The sequence below is a fragment of the Myotis brandtii genome, unplaced genomic scaffold (genome assembly GCF_000412655.1).
Source record: "Myotis brandtii unplaced genomic scaffold, ASM41265v1 scaffold105, whole genome shotgun sequence".
Lineage (NCBI taxonomy): Eukaryota > Metazoa > Chordata > Mammalia > Chiroptera > Vespertilionidae > Myotis > Myotis brandtii.
Window position 1 is genome coordinate 2,737,005 of NW_005353538.1, and position 10,673 is coordinate 2,747,677.

Sequence of the window (10,673 nt, forward strand, 5' to 3'; positions counted from 1 at the left end):
GGGGGGCAGTGAGGGGCAACCAGGCCAGCAGGGGGGCAGTTAGGGGCAACCAGGCTGAAAGGGGAGAAGTAAGGGGTGACCAGGCTGGCAGGGGGGTCAGTTAGAGGCAACCAGGCCAGCAGAGGGGGGCAGTTGGGAGCAACCAGGCTAGCAGGGGGGAAGTTGGGGGCGACCAGGCTGGCAGGGGGGACAGTAAGGGGCAGGGGCAGTTAGGGGCAACTAGGCCAGCAGAGGGGGCAGTAAGGGGCGATCAGGCTGGTGGAGGGCAGTTAGGGGCAACCAGGCCAGTGGGGGGGGCAGTTGGGGGCGACCAGGCCGGTGGTGGTGGGCAGTTGGGGGCGACCAGGCTGGCAGGGGGTTATTAGTTAGCGGCAATCAGGCAGGCAGGTAGGTGAGCAGTTAGGAGGCAGTGGTCCCAGATTGTGAGAAGGATGTCCGACTGTTGGTTTAGGCCCAATCCTGGGGATCCCAGATTGGAGAGGGTGCAAGCTGGGCTGTGCACAAATTTTGTGCACCAGGTCTCTATTTGTACATAATGCTTCAATGAACTTAAGGGTGCTTATATTCTTTCAAATTAGTGTTTTGGATTTCTTCGGATATATACCCAGAAATGGAATCGTTGAGTCATAAGGCAGGCCTATTTTTAGTTTTTTGAGGACCCACCATACATTTTCCATAGTGGATGCACCAATCTATGTCCACACCAACAGTGCATGAGGGTTCCCCTTTCTCCACATCTTCACCAACACCTGTTGTTTGTTGATTTATTGATAATAGCCGTTCTGACAAGTGTGAGGTGCTATCTCATTGTGGTTTTTATGTGCGTTTTTCTAATGATTAGTGATGTTGAACATCTTTTCATATTGTGTATTCAGATCCTCTGCCCATTTTTTAATCAGATTCTTTTTTTCTTTGGTGTTAAGTTGTATAAGTTTTCATATTTGGATATTAACTCCTAATCAGATGTATCATTGGTGACTACTGTATCTTCTTTCATTCAATAGGTCATCTTTTTGTTGTTGTTTTTAGTTTTTTAAAAATCTTTATTGTTGAAAGTATTACATAGGTCCCCTTGTTTTGTAAACTTAGTAATAAATTCCTTCTAGGAATTTATGGTTTGGGGTACTACAGTTAAGTCTTTAATCCATTTTGCATTTATTCTTGCATATGGTGTAAAAAAGTAGTCTAGTTTTATTTTTTGCATGTTTCTGTCCAGTTTTCCCAACACCATTTATTGAAGAGACTGTCTTTACTTCATTGTATACTTTTGCTTTCTTTGTCATAGGTAAATTGACCATGCAGGTATGGGTTTATTTCTGGGCTCTCTATTCAATTTCATTGATCTGTTTGTTTTTGTGCCAGTACCATGTAGTTTTGATTACTATAGCCTTGTAGTATAGTTTGATATCAGATAGTGGAACATCTCCAACTTTGTTCTTTCTCAAGATTGCTATGGTTATTCAGGACATTTGTAGTTCCATATAAATTTTAGGATTATTTTTTCTAGTTCTGTGAAAATGCCATTGGTATTTTGGTAGGGGTTGCATTGAATCTGTAGATTGCTTTGGGTAGTATGGCCATTTTAACAATGTTAATTTTTCCTATCTATGAAAATGGTATATACTTCCATTTATTTGTATCTTCTTCAATTTCATTCTTCAATGTCTTACAGTTTTCTGAGTACAGATTTTTTACTTTGTTGGTTGACTTTATTTCTAGGTATTTTTTATGAAATTATACATGGGATTTTAAAAAATTTCTCTTTCTGATAGTTTGTTATTTGTGTATAAAATGCAACTGATATTTGATTATGAAATTTTTACCCTGCTATTTTACTCAATTTATTTGTCAGTTTTAATAGTTTCTTGGTGGAATCTTTATGGTTCTCTGTATTTAGCATCATGCAATCTGTAAATAATGACAGTTTTACTTTTTCTCCACTTTAGATGACTTTTATTTCTTTTTCTTGTCTGATTTTTGTGGCTAGGACTTCCAATACTATCTATATATATAAAAGGCTAATATGCTAAGTGTCCATCTGGGTAATGATGGACGTAGCAATGCCCAGCTTCCTTTCCCTAGCGACTAGCCTCCTTGCAGTTTCTTCAGCCCAGGAACACAACTTGCTTTTTAGCCAGGTGGAAACATTTTACACTTTAACCAAATGTCCATGAAGCATTTTCCTGCACCTCATCTCATTTGATCCTCACAGAAGTCCTGGAATAGGTAGATAGGAGACTTGGTGGAATCCTATTTTCTTTTAATTAGCCAGAAAATGGAGATTTAGAAAGCTTAGAAACTTGACCCTACTGAAAAGAAAGAAATGGTGGACCTTGAAAATGACTTCAGGTTTTCTCACTGCACAGAATATAGTCAAACACTGCTGCAGTTAAATATTTTACCCTTTGTTCTCCCTGCGTGATCTACAATAATAATCTGCTCCGTATTGATATTTACTGCTGTGTTGCTGACAATTACCTGAAAGAGAAGTTGGGGTGCTTTGCTGGGCTGGAAAAGTTAAGCTACATCAGAAAACAGGTCTAATTAAGCAAGTTTATTCTATATATATAAAAGGCTAAGTTGACTTGCACATGCATGATACATATAAAGCTCTTGCTGGCACCAATCACACACGTGTGTTTCAATCTGTCATTGTCAATCGTGAATTTGGTTGAGACTTCTATTATAGAGAAAGGGAAAATAATGATATTAAAATATTTCTTCTAATTAATTTCCTTTCAATGTGCACAAATTCATGCACTGGGCCACTAGTGTTGAATTAAAGTGGTGAAAATAGACATCCTTGTCTTGTTCCTGGTCTTAAGGAAAGTGCTAAGTCCTTTGTTTCACTGTGCCCAGTTTTAATAAATATATTCTCCAAATCACTTGGACTCGTGTTTTGAAATCTCTCCTGTGTGAAGTCAAGAACCCACACAGTGCAGGCTGGCGGAGGCCTGGGCTCCATCCAGTACCAAAATAAAGGAGAGGCATAGGGTAGAAGAAACAACAGGAGAGAGCCTAGGCAGTGCTCTGCTTTTTTCCCCTGGAAATATTGTAGGAAGGAATTAAACCAGGGCGGAACTGCTGTTAGTTCACTGGGAAAAGTCACCGTGACAGAAGTGAGCCAAAGTGGGGCTGCTTTTAGCTCACTGGAAAGTCAGAGAAAAAGGGGGGCCTTGTAGACAGGTTCAGGGGGTTAACCCAGGAGGAGCTGTCACTGCCCACTGCTCCCCTGGTTGCAGATTTCATGGGGACACTTAGAATTTAGGAGGAAGTAAAAAGTTCATGCCTGAGAAGGGGCATAGGTGTGCTCCTGAGCCCACCCTGAGTCTTTGTCTTGAGGGTTTTTATTTTTATTCTGTGGGTGAGAATCTGAGGAAAGGGTTGTCATCAGTTTTCCAGGTGCGTTTTTAATAAGCTGATGCATCAAAATGTTAGTATAGGGCCCTGGTCAGCTCAGTATGTTGGAGCATTGTCCTTGATTAGGGAAGATAAGATATTGCAATTCACTAGCTGGCTGTAAATTGATCAAATTGCTTGTTTAATTATTATTTATTACTACTATTAGAGAGAGAGAAACATCCATTTTTGTTATTCTACTTATTTATGCATTGATTGGTTGATTCTTGTATGTGCCCTGACCAGGGATCGAATCTGTAGCCCTGGTGTATCAGGATGATGCTCTAACCAACTCAGCTATCAGTTTAATTATCTATTTCCCCATTCCACTTGCCCAGGAGTTTTCCTGGCTTCTTACTATCCTGTCTCAAAGAAACAAATAAACACCAGATTTTTTGTTGAGTCTCAAGGAAGACTTCAAGTCCCCTTCCAGTAACAATTGTTGATGTAGAGTTTACCAGGAGGGAATGGTAAGCCACCTTTATTTATTTTTAAAAAAATATACTTTTATTGATAGAAAAAGAGATAGAAACATCAATGAGAGAAAATTATTCATTAGTTGCATCTTGTTCGCCCCCTACTGGGGACTGAACCAGCAACCCAGGTATGTGCCCTGATCAAGAAATGAACCATGACACTCAACCACTGAGCCATGCTGGCTGGGCTAGCCACCTTTATTTTAAAGACTTTCTTTTCTTTAAATAATAACAGAATTGTTAAAGCTTTTTATGACTTGGAGAAAAAAGGAAAAATTGACCTAAGGAATGTTAAAAATTATATGAATAGATGCATTGGATTATAGATTTTTCTGGTCTTTAATCATTTTCTTCTCATAGAATTTTTTTTCTTTTAAAAAAATTGTTATTGTCTGGAGTACTACAGATGTCCCCCTTTCCCCCCCATTGCTCATTCTTCTTTCCCAGTTCCCACCCCTCCCTAGGCCTTCACAACCCTATTGTCTGTGTCCATAGCTAATGCAAATAAGCATATAAGATCTTTGTTTAATCTCTTTCCATTTAACCCCTTCTCTCTAAGACAGTGATGGCGAACCTATGACACGCGTGTCAGAGGTGACACGTGAACTCATTTTTTGGTTGATTTTTCTTTGTTAAATGGCATTTAAATATATAAAATAAATATCAAAAGTATAAATCTTGCCCTTACTATGGTTGCAAATATCAAAAAATTTCTATATGTGACACGGCACCAGAGTTAAGTTAGGGTTTTTCAAAATGCTGACACACCGAGCTCAAAAGGTTCGCCATCACTGACCTATCTTCTTCTTCTTCTTCTTCTTCTTCTTCTTCTTCTTCTTCTTCTTCTTCTTCTTCTTCTTCTTCTTCTTCTTCTTCTTCTTCTTCTTCTTCTTCTTCTTCTTCTTCTTCTTCTTCTTCTTCTTCTTCTTCTTCTTCTTCTTCTTCTTCTTCTTCTTCTTCTTCTTCTTCTTCTTCTTCTTCTTCTTCTTCTTCTTCTTCTTCTTCTTCTTCTTCTTCTTCTTCTTCTTCTTCTTCTTCTTCTTCTTCTTCTTCTTCTTCTTCTTCTTCTTCTTCTTCTTCTTCTTCTTCTTCTTCTTCTTCTTCTTCTTCTTCTTCTTCTTCTTCTTCTTCTTCTTCTTCTTCTTCTTCTTCTTCTTCTTCTTCTTCTTCTTCTTCTTCTTCTTCTTCTTCTTCTTCTTCTTCTTCTTCTTCTTCTTCTTCTTCTTCTTCTTCTTCTTCTTCTTCTTCTTCTTCTTCTTCTTCTTCCTCTCCTTAAAGACCCTTCACATTTCATGTAATACTGGTTTGGTGGTGATGAACTTCTTTAGCTTTCTCTTGTCTGTGAAGCTCTTTATCTGATTTTCAATTCTAAATGATAGCTTTTCTGGGTAGAGTAATCTCGGTTGTAGGTTCTTGCTATTCATCACTTTGAATATTTCTTGCCACTCCTTTATGGCCTGCAAAGTTTCTGTTCAGAAATCAGCTCACAGTCATATGGGCATTCAATTGTAGGCAACTAACTGCTTTTTCTCTTGATGCTTTTAAGATTCTTTGTCTTTAACCTTTGGCATTTTAATTATAATGTCTGGGCCTCTTTAGGTTCATGTTCTTTGGGACTCTGAGCCAAGCCAGCCAGGTAAGGGGTCAGGGCCATAATTTTAAATTCTAATCATTGTTAACGGACATGGAAGAGACTCAGAGTGTCAAATGTCATTTTCAATACCACCACTGACTTAACATGAGACCTCTATTTTTTAGACAGGAGAACTGCCAGAGAGGAATTTGTATTGCAATTTACCCTTTAAATATGTTACAATGACTTTATGATTAAATGTGCCCCCACACTTTGCACTCCTAGCAATGCTACTCCGCTTATTCTAAAGGTTGTGTTCAGCTGTGTGTGACTACATCTACAAACAGGTAAATTTTACTTGGAAGGTGACATCTACTTTATTTTTAAAGAATAGCAGAGACAAGAAGTAACAAAATTAATTTGTGTCTAGTATTTTGTATGAAAGAAATAACCTGTATACATGAAGTATTTAGTCTTTGTACTGGGGTGGGAGTTTGTATTTTTGGTAGAACTGTAATTAGGAGAGCCTTGAGATTTGTTAGCCGTTTAAGCCCAACTGGCGTGGTTTGGTGGTTGAGCATCGACCTGTGAACCAGGAGGTCACAATTCGATTCCCAGCCAGGGCACATGCCCAGGTTGTGGGCTTGATCCCCAGTAGGGGGCGTGCTGGAGGCAGCTGGTCAATGATTCTCATCATTGATGTTTCTATCTCTCTCTCCCTCTCCCTTCTTCTCTGAAATCAATAAAAATAAATTGGCAGTTTAAGAACACTTTCTCCAAAAAGGAAGAGAATTAAAAGCTCTATTAGCATTTCTGTTTCATCATTCTCTGCGCATGTCCCACTGTGACATTAACCGTGTCAGCTGTGCTGCAACCAGGAGAGCCCTGAGTGAATTGTTTAATGAAGCTGATATGTTTTTCCTGAAAGCAGACACATTTTAACCTTTGCGCTTGAAAGTATTTTTAAATAGACCCAGGAAACAATGTGTAAAACTTTGTTATTTGAGGGGTAGAGGGTATTGATTAGCTTCAAATATACCAGAAAGGATATGTTTTTAAACAATATAATTATTTTGATTATAAGTTAAACCATTTAGGTTTGCAATTTAAACCAGCCTTATAATACATAACATTGAAACAAGCCATTTAAAATATATTGTAATCCAGGTAACATCCTATCTAGCAGTACTGCCAATAATGGCAGACATACTATAGGAGATGGTTCCATAATTACAAACAAGTTAAGACAACAATGTCTTTTCTGAAGCTAGAATTTGATTTATGATAATATGTTTCTAGAGGTCTACAAAAGTAATTTGGAAGAAACAAATTCAAAGTAATTATCAAAAACATTCTGAATATTTCCTATAAACATTCTGGAGTGGATAGACCCCACCACATAGTACCCTAGAATCAATTGGTACCTGATCGGACTAACCATTGCTGTCACTGTAATTCTCTTTGTTTTTCTTATAATCTACAAAATCACAACTCGAGCAGTGAACACTCTTTGTGAACCAAGACATTCCAAAGCAGAAAGTTCTCTGCCTCTCCCTATCTCCTGAAGCCAGCAAGTAGTGAACGTGCTTTGCAGACCCCGACCTTCCAAAGAAGCAAGTTCGCTGCCTCCCTCTGTCTTCTGCAGCCAACAAAACAAAAAGGGGGGAGATGTGGGGAAGCACGGGACTTGGTTGGAATGTCTGTAAGGAGGATTCTCTGAAAGGGGGGACCTTGTTGAAGGCAGCAGCCTCTACCTTGACTTTTCCAAACAAGTCCGATCCCCCAGGTGTTTTGCTAGATCTGTTTAGTCTTCAAACCCGACCTTGTAGAAGCATGAGCTTTCTCAAGGATACTTACCCTGCTGATTGTATCTAGAGGTTAATTTTAGTTCAAGCTGTTATTACAGTAAAAGGCTAACGAGGCAGGCAATTGAGGCTGTTTTGGTTCCTAAAGCCAAACATCCCCTTAGCCTTCTCTTTCACAGAAACGTGTGTCAGAGTAATTTGTTCATCAGTTGCTCAGGTTCTGCTGGTCAGCCCTGGCAAATTCTTAGTCTCCCCTATATCTGGGAATGGCTGGGTGATTAAGTTATGACCAATGTGCTTCATTAGTGTTTTATGCATGATTTGCATGTTCATCTTCTACAACCTTGGTTTGTCCATTGGGTCCAGCATCTCCAGAAGCTATATTCTTCCTGCTTTATCCCCCGGACAGAGGGTGGAGAAAATATTGTGATATTAGGCATTCAGCAACATTTTTGTTAAAGTTTCTGAACTGCTGAAGCAGATCCTAGTCAAGGCTCCTGGGGAAGGAAGATCACCCAAGCCAATCTGACTCGCTCATTGAGTGGCTGGTTTCATTTTAGGTTTATGGAAGGAAACAAAGGGAATATGACCTAGACAAAGGGCAGGCCAAACACTATTGTGCAGCTTCTCTCCCTGGGAGTGAGGGCTTCTGATTCTGAATCTTGCTATGTGTGGCTCCATTGTCTGTGCAGAAGGCTCTCACTTGGCTAATATATTGACTTGGGTGGGGCTGAGTCTTGGGCTACTCAGTTCTGACTGCATTTCTGCTTAGACATTCACACTCATTTTTTTTTTAATTTTAAATTATTTTTTTAATTTTAAAAATATTTTTTTATTTATTTTAGAGAGGAAGGGAGAAGGAGAGAGAGAGAAACATCAGTGATAAGAGAGAATCATTGATTGGCTGCCTCCTGCACACCCCCTACTGTGGATCGAGCCTGCAACCTGGGCATGTACCCTTGACCAAAATCGAACCCAGTCCACAGGTCAATGCTCTATCCACTGAGCCAAACTGGCTAGGGCCACACTCATTATTTAACTATACTAAGAGCTCCCTCCTTGTAGCTGGTCCAACCCCCAGGATTTAAAATCTGACTGCATAAGTATAAGCAATGGATGGATGCTACCTTGGGTCAGCTGATCAATTTTGGTCCAATTATACTTGGATGTATGGGGTATGAACACCTGCCACTATGCAAGCATGGGTGTTATGTACACGAGTGTAGGCATTTTCAAAAAAAGAGACATAGCCTGGGGGGCATCCCAAACAAGGTGGACTGCAAAATGGCACTGGACTGAGACTCATATGAAAATAAGAGTGAAGAACTCAAAGTCATTTTTTGGTTTATTTATTTAACAAGCATGTACTAAGATTTGTGGTAAGCAGGCACCATTCTTGACCCTGGGGACCCAGGAATAAAACACATTTCTTGCAAAGTCTCATTAGACTAGGGGGATAGATAATTCAACAAAGGAACACAATGAGGGTCCCAAATGCTTTCACAGCAGTCTGACCTGGATGTAGGATGAGGTAGGGTCAGAAGATGATCTGGTCACTTGTATCAGGCTGCTAGCAGTGGTTCTCAAACTTGAGCGTGCATCAGAATTACTTGGGCTCGGCTCGTGTGGCTCAGTGGTTGAGCATTGACCTATGAACCAGGAGGTCACAGTTCAATTCCCGGTCAGGCCATATACCTGGGTTGTGGGCTTGATCTCCAGTAGGGGTTGTGTAGGCCAATAATCAATTCACTCACATCAATGATGTTTCTCTCTCACTCTTCCTTCCTCTCTGAAATCAATAAAAATATGTAAAAAAAAAGAATCAACAACTATTTTAAAAGAAAAATACAGTTAAAGATCATATTGGATGTACAGTTTCTTAAAAGCAGATTATTGCATAAAATAAAAACAGTAGTATAAATATAATTAGTAAATTTTTACATATATTATTCTGAATGAGTTTTAGAGAAAAAAAAAAGGTACTGGGATTGACCTTTCTTTCTCATTGAGCTCCTCTACTCTTCTCACAGGGCACCTGCATTCTGCCGAAAGTCTGGGAATGCACACATTCTTTAAGCAGATTGTTGCATAAGAATGATATAAATATTTTAGCATTTTTCTTACATGTATACTTTAAATATATTTTAGAAGAAAAAAAATCACTGTTTTTTTTAAAAGGTTAATCCTCACCTGAGGATATTTTTTCCATTGATTTTTAGAGGGAGAGATAGAGAGAGAAACATTGATATGAGAGCCACATTAATTGGTTGCCTCCCGCATGTGCCCCAACCAGGGCGCCATTGACTGGCATCGAACCTAGGACCCTTCCGTCTATAGGCCAACGCTCTATCCACCGAGCCAGCCAGCTATAGCAGGTTTTTGTTGGTTTGTTTGTTTGTTTTAGCAGACCACAGCATTGGTATAGACTAAAGTTTGGAATGACAACTGATTTTGGAGACTGAAAGGCCTTGATTTGTTTCCCAAATTCACCACTTACTGGCCGTGTGAGCCAATAGTAATTTGACCTTCTAAAGAGTGGGAATAATAAGTACTTTATAACATTGTGAGAGTGAGAATGTTTTCATTGGACATGTATAGTTGCATCATAAACATGTCCAACTTCCAAAGATTGAACTATACATATTTAGTAAATCAAACCAAAACATTCAAAACTAAAGTTCTCGCTTTAACTCTGAAGCTAATCCATTTTCACAGCCCTAGTTCCTTTCTCACTCACTCCTAACCTTTTTGGAAGTGATCTGGAAAGCAGCATGGTATTATTTATATGCTTTTGCCCTTTAGAAGGAGGAAGTTAATATTCGGTACATACTCTGTACTAGACTGTAATCGAGGTCCCTCTACATATTTGTGACAGTTTTTTCTCCTCGCAACCCCATGAGGTATGAGTGATTTTTCCAGAACAGAAAATGGAGGCTCAGAGATGAACTTGTAAGTGGACAAGTCCAATGGTAAATAAAACTCTTGCTCTTTTTACTCATAATGCCAGGCTGCTATTTAAACGTGCCAAAAGAATGAACTCATTTTAAAAATAGCCCTAACCGGTTTGGCTCAGTGGATAGAGCGTTGGCCTACGGACTAAAGGGTCCTGGGTTCGGTTCCGGTCAAGGGCATGTACCTTGGTTGCGGGCACATCCCCAGTGGCGGGTGTGCGGGAGGCAGCTGATCAATGGTTCTCTCTCATTGGTGTTTCTGATTCTCTATCCCTCTCCCTTCCTCTCTGTAAAAATCAATAAAATATATTTTTAAAAATAATAAGTAAATAAAAATACGTGGAAATGAATCTTTTTAAAATGTCACGAGAACTATGGGGATAGCTGAAGATATCCTTGGGTGGCACAAAACCACAGTGGAGACTGTTAACCTAAGCCCAAAGCGCCACCATAATTTTAGCCCAGTGTA